Here is a 26,404-nt window from a genome sequence, read left to right on the forward strand (position 1 = left end):
AGAACTCCATGCTCTCCTGGGTCTTAAAGAAACACAAAACACTCAGATGGACAGCAAGCCCGGACTGCCAGAGTCTTGAGCCTCCAGCCCTGAGATGTACAGAGTCATAAGGGGAAGCACTATGGGGCCCCAAGGCTTCACAAGATCACTTTCCCAGAAATCAGGTTCACTTTTGTTTTTCCAACTTGCTTTTTGATGGGACTCGATCACTTCCTGCAGGCACCCTTAGCACCCAAGTCAATTCCATCTACAGAAGTCACTATGCACGCCTAGTGAGGACAGCAGAGAATTTAGTTCTAGAAGGCAAGAATCTGTGGATCCTTAAGTAAAACACCATCAGCACCCGTTCCCCACCACACAACCCATCTCACCACCACTTGAATTTCTAGATGGGTGGGCTTAAAGAAAGAATTCACATCAATGGCCACTGGGAAGAAGGAAAGAAATCACAAAACAGCGGAAGGGGTGAAGGGAGAGAAAACTGGAATGAAGACAGTAGCTCCTATACACATAAATGTGCCCTGAACTATTTTTCATGTCCATTAATGCACCACCTGTGTGTGGAATTACAGCCCATCAGCCAGCAGTAACATGTGGCACCCCCACCCCACCCAGGGGCAGTTGTATCTATTTGCTGGAACCAAAAGATCGGGCCAAGGAGCTGGTTGGGATAGGTTCAACAGCATCATAAAGGATTAAGTGTAGATTTCAGCTTATTGGCAAACCAGATCCTTCATAAAGTAGTTTGGAACAGAAAAATGGAGGAGTTGCGTGTTTTTGTAGAAAATTATATTCACAACAATTCAAAAGGGAGGCATATTTATTAAATTAATTGCATAGGAAAATGACAGAAAAGAAGGGGAGAGAGAAAGGACATTTCCCTAGACACAAAATGTCTAAAAGAGATCTGGGGCTGAACACCTGAACCTAAAATAGCTCTCTATTCTGTGGGTTCTGTGGTCTTTCAGCAAAAGTTAATTTTGCTGGCTTCGAGTTTATAACTGAACTCCAGTGTGAAATATTGAAAAGGAAATGACTACAGAGAACGTATTTAGACCTTCCTGGCAAGACCTAAGTTGGAGGAGAGGAGGGGAAGGGCTGTTTATCTTGACAGAGGATTTCCTTACCAGAACATGGAAAACATTCTTTTTGTCAAATATGGTTAATAGTCATCCAGCAACACAAAGAGTAGCTTCAGTAGCTTAAAATCAACAAGGGGTGACTGGGAGAGGTGTGACTGTGCCCCCCTCCCAGACAGAACATGAGCTAACTCATGGCCATGTCTTGGACAGGGACAGTGTTGTTGATGAGTGCATAGGAAAAATATCATTACCTAATGCACTTTCCACCAAGGAAAATGTTGTCACCTACTTAGTAGGTAATGTAGACATACCCAACCAAAAGCTAGGCAAGAGGCACTATTAGCACATACCCAAAAATGCCTTGAAAGACACAGCTGCTGTTTCAAATAGGAAGAACAGGGGATACCCACATCCATTCAACTTCCCATTCTGATGGGAATGACTAATATTTTGCAGCTTTCCAATGGACTTCCTCTCTAAGCTCTGTGAGTATATCCCTTCAACTTAGGAGCCTCTGAACACAGCAGCTGTGATGGAAACAGTATGAAATAATGGAAAAATCTTGGATTTGCAAACTTGGTGATGTAGGTTCTAGTCCCAAGTCTACTATGAACTACCTGGGTTTCATAAGATAATTCAGTCTGCAGGGGCCACAATCTTCTGAAGATCTTTTCACATAAAGATCCAACATGTAGAGAATAGAGTCAGAAAGTCAGAAAGTTTTCTAAAGGTTATCTACATTAGAAATGAATCTTAACCCACCCGTTTCAAGTCATATATCCATACTAAGGTTTTATTTTGTTTTTATACTAAGGTTTTGTTTTAGTTCTTCAGGTTTCAGAATTAGCTCAAGGAACTTTTATATATGATACATTTTATTTGCCCTTTCTTCCACCACACACAAAATTGAGGAACAGCTTTCTGTGTCTTTTCTCTACATACACACACAAAAAATTTTTAACTAAAATAAAACAAAAGTGATTTTCTCAAAATTCTAATTACCTGAAATGCTTTTCTCTACTACCTGGGGTACAAAAGATCATTTATATTTCCTGATTCAGAATTCTATAAACTCGTAGTGGTTCTTTGTATACTTCCTTCCATAAATCGGAATAAGATTATCGGGATGTATAGCATATGCTGGGCAATTCTTAGCTCATCTTAATTTCAGAATTCGAATAACAAAAACCTGAAGCAGTAAATTATAAACCCAGACTAAGTACTTGGAAGGGTTTATGCCCAGTATGGTAGATTTCAAATATGGTTCAAAAATCTGTGACCACTCCCGTTTAAGCAATGGAGTCTATTTCCTTGTCCCTTTAATCTGGCCATGTGACTTGCTTTAACAAATAGAAGGCAGTAGATATGATATGGGGCCATTTCTTAGAGTAATTCTCAAGAGGATTTTTGCTCTGGCTTGGTTTTAAGAACCTTGCTACCACATGAATAGACCCTGCTAGCCTACTTGAAGTTGAGAGAGTTGGGGCATATCACTTCAGCTGCAAGCCAACCAATCACATGAGAGAGGTCATCTGGGACCAGCCAGCACCTAGCTGACCCACCAAAGACCAGACTCACAAGCCCAGCCAGGATCAGCCAAACACAAGTTAGACCAAAACAGCCACTTAGCAGAATCATGAGTTAAATAAATGGTCATTGTTTTAATCCAGTTAATTTGGGGATTGTTTGTTATGCATCAAAAGCCAACTGATATATCTGGTTTATCTTAAACGAAGGTCACCCTAGATATTATTATGCATTATGTTTTACATAATATTTTAAAGTAAGTAGTTTGTCCTCAGCAATCTCCCTGCCCATCCAGCTTTTGCCCTCACCCTCACTGACACAGCACCTTGTTTCCCTAGAATATTACTGTCTCCTACCCTCCACAGTCTTCCTGATCCAAAGGCAAAAAAATAATAATAATAATAAAACCAATTTAAACAAGGGGTGACTGGGTGGCTCAGTCAGTTAAGCATCTGACTTCAGCTCAGGTCACGATCTCACAGCTTGCGAGTTCACGCCCCACATCAGGCTCTGTGCTGACAGCTCAGAGCCTGGAGCCTGCTTCAGATTCTGTGTCTCCTCTCTCTCTGCCCCTCTTGCTCATCCTCATTCTCATTCATTCTCTGCTCATCCTCATTCTCTCTCCCTCTCCCTCTCTCTATCTCTCTCTCAAAAATAAACAAACATTTAAAAAAATTAAAAAAAAATTTTAAACAAATACATTAACAGGAAGAGTGTTTTTAGATGTATTATCTCACTAGATCTTACTCAACTTCTATAATAATCTATGAAATAATAAATATCATTCCCATTTTATAGATTAGGAAACTATAGTTCAGAAAGGAAAAATCTTGGGGCACCTGGGTGGCTCAGTGTGTTGAGCATTTGACTCTTGATTTTGGCTCAGGTCATGATCTCATGGTTAGTGGGATCAAACCCTGCATCAGGCTCTGTGCAGATAGCACAAAGCCTGTGTGGGACTTTCTCTCTCTCTCTCTCTCTCTCTCTCTCTCTCTCGCTCTCTCTCTCTGTCCCTCGTCTCCCTCAAAATAAATAAACTTATTTAAAAAAAATTTTTTTTTTTAAGATTTCGTGAACAAGAAAAAGCAAAACGAAAAATAAGCAGGAGTTAAACGCAGACTTGGGCCTTGAGGCCGGAAGTAACAGGACAGGTGCACACTGGCAAGAGGGTTGTTTCTCCCCAGGGCACTCCACAGGCACCACAGACGGGGCCACAGGGTCCCTCATTTTGTGATGATCACTGGTTCTCCTGGCAACACCAGGGAGGCCAGTCAGTTAACAAGGAGTACTTTGATAATTACCACTGTTTCATTAAGAATTATGAGTCAGGGGCACCTGGGTGGTTCAGCCAGTTGAGCGTCTGACTTCAGTTCAGGTCAGAATCTCAGTTCATGGGTCTGAGCCTCACATCGGGCTCTGTGCTGACAGCTCAGAGCCTGGATCTGCTTTGAATTCTGTCTCCCTATCTCTCTGCCTCTCTCTTCTCCCTCAAAAACAAATAAGCGTCAAAAAAAATTTGTTTAAAGAACTATGTGTCAATTTTCTGCAGTTGACAGCAGCTTTCTTGTTTAGCCCAGTGAGGCAATTTCTCATGTCAAGGGAAAACCAGTGAAGAAAAACTGAGTTGCGACAGCCTGTTTATTGGGACTGAGTCACTGGGCATTCACAACGCTTTTAGGAAGCCTTTTCTTCTTTCGGGACAAGATACAACTGCCCACACAACACATATCCCATCGACTCACGGCTGTCAACACTGGAAGGAATCTCAGAATTATCTCCTCTAAGCCTGCCATCTTTTGGAAACTAAGGACCGAGCCGACTGTGTTATTCGCCCAAGACCACACAACCAATCCACATGGGCCCCAGGACTCGGTGCCAGCCCCTTGGCTGCTGGGCCAACACTGTCCAGCTCCAGCTCCCTGCAGGCTGACTGGACTTCTGGAGTAGATAGGGCCAGAAATACACACAAGGCCAGGATAAACATGTGCTTCAGGCCAGCCAATAATCTCAGCTCTTTCAACAATATTCTTTAAGCATTTGTTCTACATTTTTTGGTAGAGACAAGATTTATGTTAATAAAAAATTAGATACAGAAACCAATGCGCTTCCCAATCACTTTCCCCATCCAAAGCAGCATCTGCATTGTAAAAGGAAATAATGACAAAACACATTTCGTTTTTCTGTCTTACTAAACCAGGAAGATCTTTGGAAGGCACATAAAGGGTTCAAAACATATAGACAAATTAAACCAGTTGTTCCTGGAAAGCATTGCTTGGGTTCAGAATTTTACCAGCTATAGCTTGAGTATTTCTACAGCAGATAAACCATAGAGAGAGCTCTGGGCAAGTGGAGTGGCTTGGGGTTTTTCAAATTTCCACTGGAGGGCGCTGTCTTTGGTGGCCCAAGTTAAACTTTCTTGATTGTGTGAGTTGAGGAACAGAGAAATAGGAGTTAACTGGCGGACCATTTAGAGAGATGTTTGAATTCACCATCAGAACTCAGTGCCTGGGAAGCTGCTGGGTGTACCGTCCCTTACTCCAGGTCTGGTGCAGGTGCCTCTTCAGTCTTGGTAGATGGGAGAGGGGGTATCAAAGGATGCTTGGGTCCAGCCCCACGTAAGCACCAGGTTGTTCCGGGGAGAATCAGTTTGGGTATACGCTCAGTGAAGACCCTCATGACCACAAGATCCAGATTTATCCTCAAAGTGCGACCCCTGTGTAAATGACTATCTCTGTGGAGCTTGTGCTATAGACATTTTTTTTTTAATCTTTAAAAATTGTTTTAATGTTTTTATTTATTTTTGAAGGAGAGAGAGAGAGACAGAGCATGAGCAGGGGAGGAGCAGAGAGAGAAGGAGACACAGAATCCGAAGCAGGCTCCAGGCTCTGAGCTGTCAGCACAGAGCCTAATGCGGGGCTCGAACTCACGAACTGTGAGATCATGACCTGAGCCGAAGTAGGAAGCTTAACCGACTGAGCCACCCAGGTGCCCCTAGACAGTCTCCATTTTGAAGAAGGAAGGAAGAAAGGGAGGGAGAGTGGGAGGGAGCAATTGAGAGTAAACAAGTGAGAGAGCAAAATTTCTGCCCATATCAGCCAGATTATAAAGTATTCAAATGCTCATCAACAACTGAACCTGAAATTTCATCAAGCTGTACCCTTTAGGATATGTACTCTTCTTTACATGTATGTTATAGTTCAATTAAAAGTTTTAACTTTTTTTTTTTTAATTTTTTTTTCAACGTTTTTTATTTATTTTTTGGACAGAGAGAGACAGAGGATGAACGGGGGAGGGGCAGAGAGAGAAGGAGACACAGAATCGGAAACAGGCTCCAGGCTCCGAGCCATCAGCCCAGAGCCTGACGCGGGGCTCAAACTCACGGACCGCGAGATCGTGACCTGGCTGAAGTCGGACGCTTAACCGACTGCACCACCCAGGCGCCCCAAGTTTTAACTTTTAAGCACAAGAGTTCTACCCCTTGATCAGGTATCCTCCAACCCTAGTACTGAAAGGAAGAGCCCTCCCTGGCTCTCTATTCAAAGAGAAGGGAGTTAAAGTAGGAGTTGAGGAAACCAATTCTGAAATTGAGCCACCAAGATAATTCATGGGGGAAAAAAAAAGAAAGAAAGAAAAATGTTTCCAAAACACCTAATTGAAGCCTGGTGATTCTGTCTACAAAGAAACATACTAGTTGCATTATTATAAGTGAACTTTTTATTCCAGGCCCTTTCAATATGCACATTTCCAAAATTTTGGCTCATTTCTCCAGAGGACTTAGTAAATGCCCCCACTGTTTACTAAAGACCCAGTCTTGAAGAGCAGGAAAATGTTTATAAGCTGCTAATGAGGGCTTAGCACCCTTTGGGGGACAAACAGCTCCAGTCAGAAGCTCTATGGAGGGAAATGAGCTGTGTGCCCAGCAGGTACCAGCCAGGAGGCACAGTCATGCATTGATTGCCAAAAGGAATCCTGGTTAATTATCATGCCACAGACTCCGTGGAAGAACACGCTAAGTCTCATACGTCTGGGTTCTCCAAACATCAAGGCAGATAACCAGAAAGCCGCATACTCACAATAGTAATTGCTTGATTATAACTGCCCTACATCACTTTTCCTTTTGACTTATTTTTCTGAGAAAGGGACCCAAGGAATGCTGAATCCTACCTATTTGCTTGTTTCATTCATTCATTTAATAAGCATTCATTGAGCACTAATTCTGCACCAGACATTCTTGCAGATGCTGCATATGCAATACTGAACAAGATCTTCCAAGTCCCTGCCCCATAAGGAGATGAAATTCTGGTGGGCAAGATGGAAAAACAAATAATCCAACAAGTACCTAATATCAAGTCATGTAGCAATAGGTGCTCTGAGGGAGAGCAAAGCGAGAGAGGAGACAGGTCCAGGTAGGAGCTACTGCTTCTGAAAAGGGGATCTCATCAATCTCTCCCCAAGGAGGGGGCATTTGCCTTGTAAGCTAAGACATTCAAATGTTTTCGTTAAGTGGTCAAAAATCATCAGAAAGTTTTAAGCAATAGAATGATCTAACCTGATTGTAGATTTGAAGGATCGCGTTAGCTGCTGTGCAGAGGATGAATTTTCAGAGGCAAAAGTGGAAGTCCAGAGCTACATGGAAGTGTGAGAAGATGGGGGCAGAGATGTGGAGACACAGAGAGGTACATACTGATCTGCAATAGAGGCAACAGACCACCAACAGGTTGAGTGTAGGTTCTGAAAGAGAGGAATTAGGGATAGCTCTTACTTTGTGGCTTGAGCAAAAGTGGATGGTGGTGCCATTTACTAGAACATTGCTGCCTCCTGATCCACATGAGGAAAAGACCTGTTTTGCCTATGGAATGTCCTGTGTCTCTACTATCTAGAGAAGACAGAACTGGCTTGGACATAATCCTAGCTAGAGAGAAATGGTAGCCTCATTATTTTATTTCAGCCCTTGTAGACTGTAATTTTGGGAGCATGCAATTCATAAGTAAATTCAGGGTAGCCTATTTATCTCTTCTTTTTCCATTTGATTGAAATCCTGGGCATCGGTTTTTATTAGGACGATGAATTTGGCTAGAACTTTGTCACATTTATTCAAGACTAATATGGTGTTATCTAGTACAAGAAACAGATGAGAAATCATTCCTGCAGGACTAAAGCTCAGACACGGCCCAAAGGAAACACACGAGACATAAGGAAATTGTTGGAACACAAACAGTAGACAGTCTTGTGCTGGACTAGAAAATGTGTTAGTTCACCCAGAATGCAGTATTTATAATCATGGGCATGGAGAAAGGATTTAACTTGGGCACACAGTAGTTGTGCTTTAAAGGTCAATTTTCTTAGCATTGTTCAAGAGCACTGAACTTTGGATAAGCAGTTAACGAACTTAGGAAAATGAGCCAGTCAACAAATATTTATTGAGGCACTCTATCTTCCAAGTACCATGGAGGGGACAGTGGGAAGCAAAATAAACCAGCTCACTTCCCCTGTGGAACTGATATTCTAAAGAGAAAGATGACAGAAGCGGAGTGATTATAAATGGCACAAGACTTACAAAGAAGAAGCAGGAGTGCTATAGGAGTGCATTATGGGGAAACCAAGCTGGTCCAGGGGGTCATGCTGAGACTGGAAGGGTGAGTGGGTGTCCACAAGGGGAAGAAAGAGAAGTGCTGAGAACAGAGCAAACACCACCAACCAGAGCCAAGAGGGAAAAGGTGTGGCACTTTCAAGGATCCCTGAGGAGTGAAGGAAGTAGAGGTGGAAGAGGTCAATAAGGGCCAGATCAGGCAGTTGGGGCCCACATGATGTTTATTCTATAGGCAAGAGGAAGCTGCTAAGTGGTTCTAAGTAGAGGAATTCAGGGAGGGGTTTTGAAGATGACTCTGGCTGCCAGAGGGTGGGGAAGGGCAGGGAAGGGAGAGGCTGGGAGATGGGATGAGATGCTCCCAGCCAGAGGGAGGAAACATTGTGGGGCGGGGTGGGATGGGGCAACTGGAGCTGTAAAAGTGAGCAGGAGGCAGGATGGCCAGGACTAGGCAATGGGCGTGTGTGAGATCACTTGCGGCGCTGGGCAGAGGAGGGAGGTGGAGAGGGCAAGGAGACAGTAGGGTCACTGGGACTCCTGGGTGCCTGGTCTGAGTCTCATACTGACAGGGAGAACTCCAGAAGTCTGCATGAGTCTCTCTACCTACCCTTAGAAAGTTCTGATTCCCACCCTAGATAATAAAAATGTAATCTAGAAGGGAATCAAGAAGGAAAGCCAAAAGAAATCAAAGGGACAGAGAGACCTTTTGAGAGCCCAATAGATATGGAAATCCAGAGAGAAGGAAAAGCAGGGTAAAAGCATCGGCAAATATAATTAACACTCCTCCCCTCTGACAAGGCGAAAGGGATAGAACCATAGAAGAGCTGACAGAGATCAGAGAAGATGTAGCTGCCACCTGCCCTGTGGTTTTCTAGGTGGCAAGAAGTGAAGGCATAATTCCAGTACGAGTGCCCACAAAGGTAGGGCAGATATCAGCAGAAAGGAAAGGCGGAAGCTGTGCTCCATTGTGCTCCATTGAATGGAGTCTTGGACCATGTATGAGGAGGCTGAATATGGAAACCAGAATGCCATAGTTGCACTCTCTTACCCATTCTTGGGTAGGAATGAAAATACCAATGATTTGGACCTGAGGTGCAGATGTTTTGCAAAAGGGAGGATGCACAGTTACAGGCTGCCTGTTTAATGACTGACTTGTATGACAGGTGATACTTCCATGTGATACTCTTCACCACACCCCCTAACTCCATGAGGATGGAGTTATTTCCCAGGACCTCAGATAAGCTCGAGGGGGCTGGTGAAAGAGTTGAAATATGTCATTCATAAGATTCCGTGCAACTGTTTACCAGGGGAATTCATGGAAAATGTTGAATTGATGTGCTACACCTATAATTAAGATTTCTGCCCCATAAGTGTGTTTCGCTTTTGCTTACAGAATCTCTCAGGGAAGAATAGGGGGACTCAGCTTATCCCTCCTGCTGCAGGAGGTCATATTAATTAATAACCCACAGAGTGGAAGATCCAGAATTTCAACCACCCAAACCATGCAAGCAATGGCTTGTTCTCAAAGGAGAGGTGAGGATATCAGGATAACAGGCAAATCTTGTTTGCACTAGCAAGAGAAAATTGCTTTATTAACTGAAGGTTTCCCTTGCCTCTCATGTACCCATGCAGTCCTTCCGGCCTTTCCCAACTCAGCGTCAGTAAGCAGACACTGAGTCAGGGAAGTGACCTTATAACAGAATAAGAACGAAAAAGGGAGGTTTTTTGAATATGACTTTGAATGTGTCTTTCCTTATCAGAATCTACAGCCTTTGCCTTTCCAGGGGACACGCCTTTGAGCTTAAATTGCACGCATCCTAAATACTTCAGGAAATAAAGACCAGTTGGTTTGATTTTATGGGTCCCAGACACAGAAATCAAGTTAGTCATGATTCTCAGTTCTGAGCACTTTATTAGGAGTATCAGTGCCTGCAAAGCCTTTCTCAGATTTATGTTTCCCTTTGATCTGTGATCTCTATTCCATTCCCCTGTTGTGTAGATAATGTATCTGAAGTGTTTGCTTAACCTTGAGTATCCACTGTCCTTTTAAAATATACAGAGCCACTATATATGTTTTAAAGTAATTACTTTATTCATAATAACTTACCTGTCCACATTGTCATGTGTACATCAATTTTCTAGCTTCTGTCTGATACCACACAAAAAAGTTCAAGACCTAAAATGTATGCAGTAAACAAAGGATGAGAAAAAATGAAATATGAGCTGGCTCGCCCAGCCCCAGACAAGAGAAAACATCTCTGGACTGGGAGGAGGGAAGTAAAGATGCAAAGGTAAAGAAAAGAGCTGAGACATCAGTGGAAGTCCTGAAAGGAAAGTTCCTTGTCCTGACTCCCAGACCAAGACCAAATTCACATAAGAACCCCAGGTAGGTCAGGGAATCTGAGACGTTCTTTTCCAGGTAGAGTTTATGGGGAAAAAGCAAGGCCCAACGTTTTCTTATGCCCAATTCAGTGCAGGATTGGAGAAATGTCTGCAAAGGGGGGCCTGGACAGATTCCTGTAGCCTCAAAGTCCTCATGCCCGAGCACATGCAGTCCTGGCAGAACTTTGCCCTCACCAATGAGTGTGGGGCAGACCTGGGGCCTGAACCAGCCGTGTGGGGTAGACACAGCTGAGAGTCCTCAAGCACCTGACCATGACCCTTGCCTAGTAGTAGCCTCATGCCCTTGACATCTTGGCTCTCTATGAGACCCCCAGGATACAGATGAAACCTCAGGAAAGGGGGAAAGACTCTAAACTCATAGATATTTATTTTCTACGATCCAAAAGACTGTTTACCAGGGGAATTCATGGAAAATGTTGAATTGATGTATTACACCTATAATTAAGATTTCTGAACAGACTCTGAACAGAAATTAAGTAATTACAGGAAAAATAAGAAGGTTACAGTTTGTGTACAACTATTTTTTGTTTTTGTTTTTGTTTTTAGCCTCACATTTTTTTTTTTTTTCCGGCAGCACACTTCCCACCTTCGCAATTGTGTTTCTTTTAATTAGGAACTTCAAAAATATCCTAAATCTGGAACAGTTCAGGACCTAGAGAAATGACCTTCATACTAGGTAAAATGGGCATCTAAAGCAAGCCATTTGGCAAGCCAGAAAGTAATCACTCTTACTCTTCTGAGAAGGGGAACCTATGGAGTTTGCCCACTAAAAAGAACATCAGGATGGAAACACACCTCACTGGTCGCTCTGTGTGTTCTATCATCAAGGCCATTTTTTCAGAGAGGCCTCAGAAACCCCATTTCAAAGCTTCTCTGTTAGTATAAGAGCCAGACATGAAGGCCAACACAGCTACTGACCCTCCTACAGGAGAGCCAGGGACAAAGACTGCCGGTGGGTTGAAGGATGTCACAGTCCATGGGGTCTGTCCCTCGAAGGAATATTTTTCTGCTTTTAACATATTCTAAGAAATTACAAAATATATAGTCTTCTCGTTACCATATACATCAAAATAGTGATAATTCATTAGGTTTTCAAAATTTCATTCAAATCTCTAAATAAAATTTTAAAAACTAGATCTAATAAAGAAGGATCACAGAAAAAGTATCCTAGAAATTTATTTCCCCCACAAAACTATCAGGAACTGCTGTAGAGATCCTGGGAGCTTGGGAAGATGGAGAGTAGGAGGACCCCGAGCTCATCCTGCCCCACTTTTATGACTAGATACCGTCCACATCCTAGTCAATAAACCCAAGAGCAATCCAAAGACTGGCAGAACAAACCCTACAACTAAATACAGAGAAGCAGCTGCACCTAAAAGGTGAGGAAGGTAAGAAAGGTGGAGGCAGGCTGCCTACAAGAGGGAGGGAGTCACACACAAAGAGGGCAGAGAAATGCGCCCTCACATCAGGGAGCTCACACAGGGAAGCCTACTCCCATATGGCTTTAGAAACCAAAGGCACTGAATTCTGTGAGTTGTAAAACCAGTAGGACTTGGACCCTGAAGCTTTAACAGCGAGCTGACTCGCACTGGGCAAGTTGGGAGGGTGAGTGATCCTTGGGGGTCACTACCCTTAAAGAGCCAGAAGCCTGCAAACAGAGGCAATATAAAAATGGCAGTTAACACAATGCTGGGGAACAAATGGGAAACAAATCTGCTCGTATTGATTTCAGAGCATTTTGAAGGACTTCCCCAAAACTGAGGGAGACAACAGGCACAATTTTCCTCCTCCACTTCCCAGCATAAAACAGAGACACCTGTGGGAGGTGAGGCTGCACAGACACTTATTACCTAACCCACCAGCAGTGAGTCCTGCCCATGAGTTCTCCTGAGGACTTGTCCACTCCATGCCTGCCGGTCTTGGCCCTGAGTTCAGGGCAAATTTTGTTAAAGCAACACAGGCACCTCACCCAACCTCCAGGCACACAGTTCCTGCTGCAAGCCCCGCACATCAATCTCGCCACACCCAGCCACATGCTCTTAGCCACCATCACGTGTTGCACCCAGTCTCATGACCCAAGCCACTCGGGTTTACAGGCCCTGGCTGCTGCAGTATTTCAGGGGATCCTGCACAGGACTAGTGGCCCAGTACAAATGTTGCTAACACCACTACCCTGCTCTCAAGTTCCATAGCAGGCACCGCCCGTCAGGGCTGGCCTGACTAGGTCCCACTAACACCACAGAGGACAAGCACAATCCACAACAGGCGGAGAGTCGGTGAAGACAACTGCACTAAAACGAAATTGACTTAGACACAACAGCAGGGCACTAGCAACACCCATAGGATACTCTCCTGAAAGGCTAGGTTCTGGTAAATATGAGACAATGTACTGCAGGGTACTCCAGGACCTCTTCTTCATAAAATAACTACTTTCAAGAAGAGAAGACACAGTTGACTTTCTTAACACAGAGAAACAGACACGGGAGGCAAACAAAATGAGATAGAGAAATTCATTCCAAATGAAAGAACAAAACGAGGCCACAGACAGAGTTCTAAATGAAACAGATATAGTAACATGCCTGATGGAAAATGTAAAGCAATGATCATAAGGATACTCACTGGACTTGAGAAAAGAGTGGAAGACATGAGTGAGACCCCTACACAGAGATAAAAAAATAACATAGCAAAGATAAAGGGCACAATAAACAAATTGAGAACAGACTTGGTGGAATGAACAGCAGGATAGAAGAAGCCAAGGAATGAATTCATGACCTAGAATAGAGAGTAACGGAAAGTAATTAAGCTGAACAAGAGAGAGAGAAAAGAACTATGCAAAATGAGAATAGACTTAGGAAACTCAGTGACTCCATCAAACATAATAGCATTCTTATTATAGGAGTCCCAGAAGAAGAGAGGGAAAAGGAAAGGAAATTTTTTGAAAAAATAATAGCTGAAAACTTCCCAAATCTGGGGAAGGAAATGCATATCCAGATCCAGAAGGCATGGAGAACCCCCAACAGAACCAACAAAAGCAGACTGACACCAAGACATATTGTAATTAAATTTGCAAAATATGGCGATGAAAGAAAAAGCTTTAAAAGTAGCAAGACAAAAAAATATATATCATTAACTTACAGGGGAAAACCCGTAAGGCTAACAGGAGATTTTTCAACAGAAATTTTGCAAGCCAGAAGAGAGTGGCATGATATATTCAAAGTGCTGAATGGGAAAAATCTGCAGCCAAGAATACTCTATCCAGGAAGTCTGTCATTCAGAATACAGGAAGAGATAAAGAGTCTCCCAGACAAGGAAGAACCAAACGAGTTCATGACCATTAACCCCGCCCTGCAAGAAATATTAAAAGGGACACTTTGAGTGGAATGGAGAGACCAAAAGTAACAGAAGAGAAGTTGGAGACACAAAAGCAGTAAAGATGAATAATACTGTAAAGAAAGTATCAGTCAAGGAACTCACCCAAAAAAAGGATATAAAATATAATAACATATACCTAAGATGTGGGGAGGAGAGGAGAAAAGAAGAGGAGAGGGTTCAAACTTAAATGACCATCAACTTAATATAGAGTGCTATATGCAGAAGTGGTTATATACAAACTTAATGGTAACCATATATCAAAAAACAGTGATAATATGCAAAGAACAAAGAGAAAGAAATTCAAATACATCACTGAAGAAATCAGCAAAACATGAGAGAAAGACTTGAAAGGACCAGAAAAAAATCTTCAGAAACAACCACAAAACAAGTAATAAAATGGCATACATATCCATCAATAATTACTTTGAATGTAAATGGACTCAGTGCTCCAATCAAAAGACATAAAGTGACAGAATGAATAAAAAACAAGACCCATCTTTATGCTGCCTACAAGAGACCCATTTTAGACCTACAGATACCTGCAATTTCAAAGTGAGAGGATGGAGAAACATTTGACATGTCAATAGACATCAAAAGAAAGGTGAGTAGCAATACGTATATTGGACAAAATAGATTTTAAAATAAAGACTAACAATAGACAAAGAATGACACTATATAATAATAAAGGGAATAAACCAACAAAAAGATATAACAATTGTAAATATTTATGCATCCAACATAGGGCACCCAAATACATTAAACAGTTAACAACAAAAATAAACTAATTGATAATACAAAAATAGCAGGGGACTTTAACACCCTGCTTACATCAATGGACAGATAATCTAAACAGAACATCAACAACAACAAAATAATGGCTTTTAGTGACACATTGGAACAGATGGCTTTAACAGATATATTCAGAACATTCCAACCTAAAAGAGCAGAATACACATTCTTTTCAAGTGCACATGGAACATTCTTCAGAAGAGATCACATATTAGTCCACAAAATAAACCTCAAAAAGAAGGTAGAAATCATACCATGTATTTTTCTTTCTGACCACAATGCTATGAAACTAAAAGTCAACCAGAAGAAAAAAATCTGGAAAGACCAAAAATACATGGAGGTTAAATATCATGCTACCAAACAATGAATGAGTCAACAAGGAAATCAAAGAAGAAATAAAAAAATGAATATGGAAACAGATGGAAATGAAAACACAATAGTCCCAAACCTCTGGGATGCAGCAAAAGCAGTTCTAAGAGGGAAGTTAATAGCAATACAGGTATATCTCAAGAAGCAAGAACAATCTCAAACAACTTAACCTTGGATCTAAACAAGCTAGAAAAAGAACAATCAAAACCTAAAACCAGCAGAAAGAAGGAAATAATAAAGATTAGAGCAGAAATAAGTGATATGGAAACTACAATAGAACACATCAATGAAACCAAGAGCTGGTTCTTTGAAAAAATTATTAAATTGATAAACCTCTAGCCAGACTAATCAAGAAAAAAAAGATAGAGGACTCAAATAAATAAAATCACAAATGAGAGAGGAGAAATAATAACCAACATCACAGAAATACAATCATGAGAGAATATTATGAAAAACCATATGCCAAAAAATTGGACAACTTAGAAGAAATGGATAAATTCCTAGAAACATATAACCTACCAAAATGGAAATAGGAGGAAATAGAAAATTTGAATATACCAATAACCAGCAAAGAAATGTAGCCAGTAATCAAAAAACTCCCAACAAACAAAAGTCCAGGATGAGACGGCTTCACAGATGAATTCTATCAAACATTTAAGGAAGGATTAATACCTGTTCTTAAAGTATTCCAAAATATAGAAAAGGAAGGAAAACTTCCAAATTCATTCTATGAGGCCAGCATTACCCTGAAACTGAAACCTGATAAAGACCCACTAAAAAAAAGGGAACCACACACCAATATCCCTGATTAACATAGAAGCAAAAATTCTCAATAAAATACTAACAAACCAACTTTAACAACAATACATTTAGAAAATCAGTCACCATGATCAAGTGGGATTTATTCCTGGGTTGCAAATGTAGTTCAATATACGCAAATCAATCAATGTGATACAACACATCAATAAGAGAAAGTATAATAACATATGATCATTTCAATAGACACAGAAAAAACATTTGACAAAGTACAACATCCATTCATGATAAAAACACTCAACAAAATAGATTTAAATTTTTTTTTTCAACGTTTATTTATTTTTGGGACAGAGAGAGACAGAGCATGAACGGGGGAGGGACAGAGAGAGAGGGAGACACAGAATCGGAAACAGTCTCCAGGCTCTGAGCCATCAGCCCAGAGCCTGACGCGGGGCTCGAACCCACAGACCGCGAGATCGTGACCTGGCTGAAGTCGGACGCTTAACCGACTGCGCCACCCAGGTGCCCCTCAACAAAATAGATTTAGAGGGAACGTACCCCAACATAATAAAGGCCATCTATGAAAAATCCACAGCTAACATCATCTTTAATGGGGAAAACTAAGCGCTTTTCTCCTAAGGTCAAGAACAAGACAAGGATATCCACTTTCACCACTTTTATTCAACACAGTACTGGAAGTCCTAGCCACAGCCATCAGGCAACAAAAAGAAATAAAGTAATCAAAATCAGTAAGGAGAAAGTAAAACACACTATCTGCAGATGACATGGTACTATATACAGAAAACCCCAACAACTCTACCAACAAACTGCTAGAACTGATAAATGAATTCATAGGATACAAAATCAATGCACAAAAATTTGTTCCATTTTTATATACCAATAATGAAGCAGCAGAAAAAGAAATTAAGAAAATAATCCCATTCACAATGGCACCAAAAATAATAAGATACTTAGGAATAAACCTAACCAATGAGGTGAAAAACCTGTACTCTGAAAACTATAAAAACACAGATGGAAGAAATTCAAGACGACACAAAGAAATGGAAAGACAATCCATGTTTATGGACTAAAAGAACATTTTAAAAATGTCTATACTACCAAAGCAATCTACCCATTGAATGCAATCCCTTTTAAAATAACAACAGCATTTTTACAGAACTAGAGTTAAAAGTCCTGAAATTTGTATGGAACCACAAAAAAACCCAAAATAGCCCAAGCAATCTTGAAAAAGAAAAGCAAAGCTGGAGGCATCACAATTCCAGGCTTCAAGTTATATTTCAAAGCTGTAGTAATCAAAACAGTAAGCTACTGGCACAAAAATAGACACATAGTCAATAGAAAAGAATATAAAATTCAGAAATAATTTCACAATTCTATGGTCAAGTAATCTTTGACAAAGCAGGAAAGAATATCCAATGGGAAAAAGACAGTCTCTTCAAAAAATGGTGCTGGGAAAATTGGGCAGCAACATGCAAAAGAATAAAACTGGACCACGTTCTTACACCATAAACAAAAATAAATTCAAAATGGATTAAAGACCTAAATGTGAGACCTGAAACTACAAAATTCCTAGAAGAGAACACAAGCAGTAACTTCTCTGACATTGGCCATAGCAATCTCTTTCAAGATATGCCTTCTGAGGCAAGGGAAACAAAAGCAAAAATAAACTTTTGGGACTATATCAAAATACGAATCTTCTGCACAGCAAAGGAAACAGTCAAGAAAACTAAAAGGTCTAACACCTACAGGATGGGAGAAAATATGTGCAAATGACATATCCAGAAAAGGACTAGTATCCAAAATATATAAAGAACTTATAAAAGTCAACACCCAAAAAACAAATAATCCAAATTAAAAAATGGTCAGAAGACATGAACAGACATTTCTCCAAAGACATCCAAATGGTCAACAAACACTTCAAAAGATGTTCATCATCACTTATCATCAGGGAAATGTAAATCAAAATGACAATGAGACACCACCTCACACCTGTCAGAATAGCTAAAACCAAAAACACAGGAAACACACACTGTTGGTAGGAATGCAAACTGGTACAGCCACTGTGGAAAACAGTATGGAGGTTCCTCAAAAATTTTTAAATAGAACTACCTTGTGATCCAGTGATTGCACTATTGGATTCTTTACCCAAAGAATACAAGAACACTAGGGGTGCCTCAGTGGCTTAGTCAGTTAAGCATCAGACTTCAGCTCAGGTCATGATCTCATGGTTTGTGAGTTGGAGCCCCACATCAGGTGAGCTCAAGCCTTGCATCGGGTGAGCTTGAGCACCACTTAAGGCTCTGCACTCTCTCACACCATCTCCCTCTCTTTTGGGATTCTCTCTCCCTCTCTCTCCCTCACTCTCCCTCTTTCTCTGCCCCTCACTCACTCTCCCTCTTTCTCTCCCCTCACTCACTCGCACTCTCGAAAGAAAGAAAGAGAGAAAGAAAGAAAGAAAGAAAGAAAGAGGGGAGGGAGGGAGGAAGGAAAGAATAAAAAAAGAATACAAGAACACTAATTCAAAAGAATACATGCACCCTTATTTTTATAGCAGCATTATTTATAATAGCCAAGATATTGAAGCAACCCAAGTGTCCATCAATTGATGAATGGATAAGGAAGATGTGGTATACATGCACAATGGAATACTCTTTAGCCATAGAGAACAGTGAAATCTTGCCATCTGCAATGACATGGATGGAGCTAGAGAGTACAAGTGAAATACATCAGAGAAAGACAAATACCATATGATTTCACTCATATGTGGCATTTGAAAAACAAACAAGGGGGAAAAATGAGAGAAAGAGAGACAAAGCAAGAAACAGACTCTTTATTATAGAGAACAAACTGATGGTTACCAGAGGGGAGATGGGTGCGGGATGGGGAAAATAAGTGATGGAGATTAAGGAGTGCACTTGTGATAAACTCAGAGCGTTGTATGGAAATGTTGAATTACTAAACTGTACACCTGAAACTAATATAATGCTCTACATTATTGGAATTAGAATAAAAACTTAAATTAGAAATGGACTGCTATAGTCTGAATGTTTGTTGTCCCCCCAAATTCATATGTCAAATCCCAAAGCTCAATGGAATAGTATTTGGAGGTGGGGATTTGGGGAGGCAATTAAGTTATGAGGGTGGAGCCCTTATGAACAGAATTCGTGCTTCTGTAAAAGAGACTCGCTAGAGGTCCCTTGTCCCTCCTGCCATGTGTGGACACAGTGAGAAGACAGCCATCTATGAACCATGAAGCAGGTCCTTGCCAGACACAGAATCTGCCAGCACCTTGACCTTGGCCTTCCAGCCTCCAGAACTGTGAGAAATACATTCCTGTTGTTTATAAACCACCCAGTCTAAGACATCTATTATAGCAGTTCAAATGGATGAAGACAAGAACCAAATATCAGCTAAAAATCAAAGGAGGGAAGAAATCCTAGGTTCATGATGGTGCTCACATTTTCTTTGACTCTATTATTAGGGTATGAATAGATTGATGGAGAGTTAACATCTACAGAGGAGAAAGCAACTGGGAAATTCTTTAATTACATCTGCATTTGCTGTTCAACTCCCAACTATTATTGGTTTTTACCAAATTCCAGTGAACTGTACCTTGGTAGTGTTTCCTTAAATTAGAGGGAAAAAAAAATATGAAATAGGCCATTTAGAAATTAAGATAAATAAAATCAGAGACTATTTTGGTGAGTAGGTTCAAGGAATTCATTGATCCCAGGATGGAAGAAAGGTGTGAGGCCATTCACAGCTGACAGAATCATCAAAGATGATTGAAAAGGGTTTTGTTGGGACAGTTTTTGTCCTGAGATTGATATCATAGCCTCCAAAAAGGCAGACCTTGACCTTCACCCACAGCAGTAATTCTATTTTATTCAGAAGGAGTTGGTTTTAAGAAGAGATCCAGTGGATTCTGGATGGGCTTCTCAACATAAATCAATAGAGTCAAAAAAAGTCATCTTAGATTAATTTTACCATAAGAAATATTTACCAAGCACCAGAGACCAAGTCAGCATTGCCCAAGAACATTATTCCAAGAAACTCCCCCTACTCACTCACACCATGAACCGATCTAACATGCTTTCTCTAACGTGTCTTCCAGGCAGGAGCCACATGCTCTGGAAGCAGCCCCTATTTCTGTTCTGTTTCACAGCACTATGCTGGACAAATTATTATCCATAACTAATTCCAATAAGGTCCACAAAGAACAAATGGGTTCCCCAATGGCATCCCTAAAGAGCACCTTACATTCAGGCTTGCTTTTTTTTCTTTTTTGATGGTAACTCTTCATTGCTCACAAAATATTTAGTTAAACCGTGGAACATTTGCTTAAGTCAAAACTTACTCCACGTGGCCATGACATCTATCCATCTATTTTATGTCTGTGACTTAGCGAAAGCTAACTATCCATACTGTTTAAGTCGGTTAAATTAACAACTTGGAGGACAAGTGGTCTCAAGCACGCCCAGCTGCTCGTTGTGCCTCAAGTGATGACTAGTATGTCTTATTTTTATTTAGTACTTTTATCCTAGTCACCTGGTCTCTTTTAAAAAGAACAGCTTCTAAAACTAATATTTACTTGCTCCTCCAGAAATACTTTAATTGGCTTTGTAAAAATCAATGGTTCCCTTGATAATTGATAAAAGAGTGTCTCCTTTGCCTGTCCTGGCAATATCTTGGTTTAAATAACAGGACAGATAATTCTTTCACAAATATGAAAAACAGATTTTCGGAAACAAGCTTATTTTATTAAGCCACGTTATTTAATTTTATCTGACATTTGCAAGTCATTTTTGCTAGTAAGCACTCTACATTAATACCTTGAGTTCACATAGAGTTTAACAATATGAATTTCCATTCAGAGGAAAGTATAATATATGTTTGGCAGAAGCCAAGTTCATGAAGAATTAACAGTTATCAAATCCCAAAGGGAAACAAATTCTCTCTCTGTTCCTCTCTTGCCAGCTGTCAAGCATCCAATTTGCACTTTCAAAATTCTGTGTATTATCCAAGATTCAGGAATGAGAGTACTGGTAACTCCTTAGTACATCCATGTCCAACCATATCAAATCCAAACCTTTACAAGTGACCAACTGCCACTGAGATAGAAAAAAAAAAAAAAACATATCAAAACATCAACTTCAAATAATTTTCATATTAAGGATATCCAGAATGAACCACAAAAAATAAGCGATTTTTATATGCTTAGTTGTTGACAGAAACCATTCTAAATTTACAAATTAAATGGATTCCTGAAAAGTTGTGTTAAATGAAAATCGGCCATTGAATCTTTGTTCCCACTGACGCACAGTTTAACACATATAAAATATGACTCCAGGTTTAAAATGTGGAAACCAAGCAGTAATACGAATAGCAAATATTGAACAAACATATCTTTAAGGGAAAAATATCTTACTAAAAATAACTCATTAAAATAAACTGTTTTGAGTGAACTTTCAAATCGCCACCATTCCCTGGCTCTTCAGAAACATGGTTTAATTTGAAAAAAATAAAAAAAAACTAAAATAACTGTATCCATCTGGAAAACTCCTATTCAGTTCTAAAGCCTCAACCCAAATATCACCACTTCTGCATACCTAGCCTTCCCGGTTCTGTAATCCTTAAGGGGAAAAAAATGTTCACACCATTTCATGAACCTCGGAGCAGAATTAGGGTACCCCTTCCTCTCTTGGCACCTAAGCATTCCTCTTTCATAGCCTCCGGACCACTTATTGTCACCATTCCTGAGAACCTAGATCCTCCACTGGACGTTATGCTCCCTGAGGAAGGAATTCTTAATGCACCTTTGGAGGTCCAGTGCCTATGTCAGCACCTGGCATCTCAGTGGTGCTAAGTAAGCACTTATGAAATGAGTGAGTAAACAAATGAAATAATTAATGAAATTAAAAGGAAATATAATCAATAATATTGTAATAACTTTGTATGGTGACAGGTGGTAACTAGACTTATTGTGAGGGTTATTTTGTAATACATAAAAGTATCAAATCACTATGATGTACACCTGAAAGTAACAGAGTATCATGTCAGTTATAAATATAGGGGCACCTGGGTGGCTCAGCCGGTTAAGCGTCTGACTTTGGCTCAGGTCATGATCTTACCGTCTATGGGTCCCAGGTCAGGCTCTCTGCTGACAGCTTAGAGCTAAAGCCTGCTTCAGATTCTGTGTTTTCCTCTCTCCCTCTCTACCCCTCCCCAGCTCACACTCTGTCTCTCTCTCAAAAATAAACATTTAAAAAATGTTTTTAAAATCATAAATATGCATTTTGAATTCTTAAAAGCTTACTTAAAAGCTACTGCTTAGATTGCCCCTATGGATGATTCAGAAAGTTATCAGGTCCCGGGGCGCCTGGGTGGCGCAGTCGGTTAAGCGTCCGACTTCAGCCAGGTCACGATCTCGCGGTCCCTGAGTTCGAGCCCCGCGTCGGGCTCTGGGCTGATGGCTCGGAGCCTGGAGCCTGTTTCCGATTCTGTGTCTCCCTCTCTCTCTGCCCCTCCCCCGTTCATGCTCTGTCTCTGTCCCAAAAATAAATAAAAAACGTTGAAAAAAAAATTAAAAAAAAAAAAAAAAGAAAGTTATCAGGTCCCTTATATCTCAATATGGAGTATTTTTAGTTTGGTTGCTGTAGATAAACTGAACTCTGACTTCAGAAATCCAGACTGACAGACTTCTTAGAACCTGAGGTGCTTGCTGCTCATCTGTTCACATCTGAGTGACTCAACAATGGGCTGGAGCCTAAGACATTCCACTTAACAATGTCTTCATCAACAGACTTTTTTTTTTTTTTTAATTTAGAGAGAGTACAAGAGGGGATGGCAACAGAAGGAACTGAAAGAGAGAATCTCAAGCAGGACACATAATTAGCACAGAGACCGACCGAGGGCCCAATCCTATGATGCTGGGACCACAACGTGAGCTGAAATCAAGAGTCAGACACTCAACCTACTGAGCCACCGAGGTGTCCCATGATCAGTAGACTTTTCTTAAACTTATATCCCCAGATAATTAACAAGTATTGCTAGAGGGATTATTAGTTTACCGAACAGGAACAGCTATGGACCTGAGAGAAGGAATAAGGTTAACAATTAAAGTATGTATAACATCCAAACAGCAAACACTAGAGAAATGCAAAGAAGGGTGCATAGTCAAGGGCCAACACATTCTCACAAGCAGGCCATGCAATGACGACATCACATGCTTCTGCTGATGGGAATGTCTCACCTACAGACTCTCGAGAGCTATCTGGATGGATGGATGGGCATATACCAGCTTTTAGAGTCTTCCCGAGAAAGAGCTTAGAGTAATCACCCACAGAACTGTGATCAATATCTTAAACTCTCCACCCCCACTGGGATATCAAAAGACTGACAGGTGGTTGTGAAGCAGAGTATCAAGTAAGAGGTGGTAGATAAAACCAGCCTAGAAAAATGATCCACAGTGTTTTTCTGCAGGCTTGAGTCATAAAAAATTAAAGGCCATTTTAAGGTACACTAGGTATTGATGGAATTGCAATCAAAATGACAATAGAGCCCTCAATGTTTTCAATAGATAAAGAGAAGAGAATGCCAAGCTGGAAATAAATTACCAGCAGACCATATTAGGGGGTGGGGAAGTGGAAGATTCTCTAATGTGTATTAGATGGCAAAGAGAAAAGGTACTTTTCCTTTTGCATATTTTAGTTTGTTAATTATGAACTTAAAAGTTTGATAACCTAGAGTCTATATTCTACATGCTGATTCTTCAGCCTACAAAAAGACTATTAAGTTATCCAAGATTCTGGAATGTTCCTAATGCAACCACCAAAGCCTAGAGAGTATCAACTCAGAGGTGGGTTAGAACTGAAACAACATCAAGAAGGCATGATGTAAGGTGGACATCAGTGGGCACCCTTGTATTTAAACCTCCCATGGTCAGCCAAGCATGCAACCAAAGCACAATATTCCTGTAGGAATATATAACCAGGTAACAAAATTTGCTCACAGAATTCACCTCAATAAAACTTCAGAATTTCTAATTCAGTAGAAATAAATTTTCCACTGTTCTTTCTCCTTTTTGCCTCTGTAGTTAGTCATATTTTGCTATTTCCATTCACACAAATTGTTATCAACCATTTCCAAGAGCTTTCATCACTTTCTAATAGCAAGATCTAGATTTTGGAAATTTGAAGAGTTAATGGTATCTACAGAAGTACTCAGCGAAGTAGGTACAAACAGATTTTTTTGGTTGGTTTTAATTTCACATTATTCCACTGTTTCATCTAATGCACAGAACTAAGAACTGAGATCATATAAGCTACTAAATTTTGAATCTGTGATTTCTAACCATCCTTAAAACTCCCAAGGAAAAAAAAAATAAGACAGTCCTCTACATCTGTGTGTGTGTGTATTTGGGATTGCAGAAAACAAGTAGAATACAACTTAAATAATGTATTCCTCATGATGAGGGGATTCCCAGAGAAACACATTAAAAAGTCCTTAGTTATACCTCATCTTCAGACATAATTGTACTCTTCATCAGTTTATTTCTAGTATTTCAAGCATGCCTCTTAATATTTCACTTTTCACATCTGAATACAGCATTGACAGGCTTAAAGTTTCACATGTGAATGTACAGTTAACAGGCTTAAAAGTAATGCATGCCTCAGGTTAATTTACCATAAAACTTTCCATTTTCTTCCAATTTTATGAATTTTTAAAGCCTACATTTCTTATCACAGATATCAGCATTTGAGTTCTAATATTTTCCATTCATTTTTATAAATTAAGGCCAACATTTTAGAAATATCCAAACAATTTTACAAACACTGCCTTTTGGTCAAAGATAGCAAAGGGCCAAAGTTGAACAGTCTAGACAAAGGCAACACCACACACACAGCTCATTCGGCAGCTAAAGCCCAAAATCTGCCTTAGAATCATCATTACCTCCATGTGTGAGTAAATTCAGACTCAGAAATCACCTGTACTCCCAGGCGACATGAGGAAGCAATTACGCAAATCTCTGGGCACTTTCTGTATTGCAGTCATGCTGGGATAGTACCCATTCCTCACAAAGACCATGGCCCTCAAATTCCCACCTTCACATGGCAGTTCCCTCAGGCTGGAATTTTCTTTCCCTACCCATAGTCTCCAATTTCCATCTGGCTTACTCCTATTCTTCAGTTCTCAGCCTAAATGTACCCCCAGATCAGACTTTATCTATCCTCAGGGTCACCAGGCACCCGAGGCCGAGAAACCCTCCTCAGGCATGTAACGAGGTTTTCTGGCTATCTTCCTTGAATGACCATCAATCCTACACGCTCAATCTGGAAAACTGCCTCCCTTGTCCTGTCCTATATGCATGGTACACTCCGGACAAGTCTTCACGTAACTGGATTAAACCAAGTTAAATGACAAGCTCACTGAACAAAACTTGTATCTGGATGTGATCTTTCTTTTTGTCATGTTTATGTAGGAGGGAGATAGGAATTGAGGGTGGTGGGGTGGGACCCATCACTGCATCATGGTGAAATAATGCCATGGAGCCACAGGGGCTATTTCTGTGGTGTCCCAATGGGACAAGTTTCCCTTCTTACAGATAGGTCTCCAAGGGCCAAACAAAGCAAAACAAGGCTGTACTTTGGCCTGACATCGTCAAAATTTTGAACCTTATCCATATCTTCATACCACCAGAGATCTGATCTCTTATGTGTAGTGGCACTGACTCTCTTTGATCATCTGCGTCGGCCTCATGTTCCCCTGAAGCCAAGGAAACAATTCTGTCTTCAGCCGGGAACTGGGAACTTGATTCAAATACAAAACATAAAAGCTCAGATTCTAAAATGAGGGCCAAAGTGAGTCCTATAGTTTTAGGTTTCAGAGAAAAGGTGATAGAGCAGTGACCCCCACATGTTCGATTCCCAGTTATCACCAATGGCACCACCAGCAGCTACTGGACATGCAGAGAAAGCAACGAAAACCACAGGCAAGGAATTACATATACTTGTCTCTTAAACAAAACAGCAAACCCACTTGGGAAATAATCAGTCTTAGCCAAGGAGAAATCAAGGAGGAGGAGTGATAAAAGAAATACAAGCTTGCTTCTAAAACAATAGTATTAACAATGAGTTTTAAACAAAAGTTCTCTTTAAAAATGCCTACTTCAGTAAATTCTCTTTCATCAGAAGTGCTCTACGGAAGCTCCGCTTGAGACTGCTGCAGAGAGTCTTAGCTCCCTGTCTCCTATTAGGGGCCACCGTACCTGAGTCACCAGCAGGTACGGTAATACCGACAGTCCCCGGCCTCGATGTGGTTTCATAAAGCAATACAGAAACAATTTTTGGCTTTGCTGCAAATGTGCATAATGGAAAGCAAATATTATTAAAAAGACAATCATTTTTAGTGATTAAAATAATCCAAGGCAGAAAAAATTTCTCCCATAAGTTTCTAAGTTCTCATTTATCATCGTTTTGCCGCAAGAAGCCAGAGTAAT

The sequence above is a fragment of the Puma concolor genome, chromosome C2 (assembly GCF_028749965.1).
Source record: "Puma concolor isolate L17-30 chromosome C2, mPumCon1.1.hap2, whole genome shotgun sequence".
In the NCBI taxonomy this organism is placed as follows: Eukaryota; Metazoa; Chordata; class Mammalia; order Carnivora; family Felidae; genus Puma; species Puma concolor.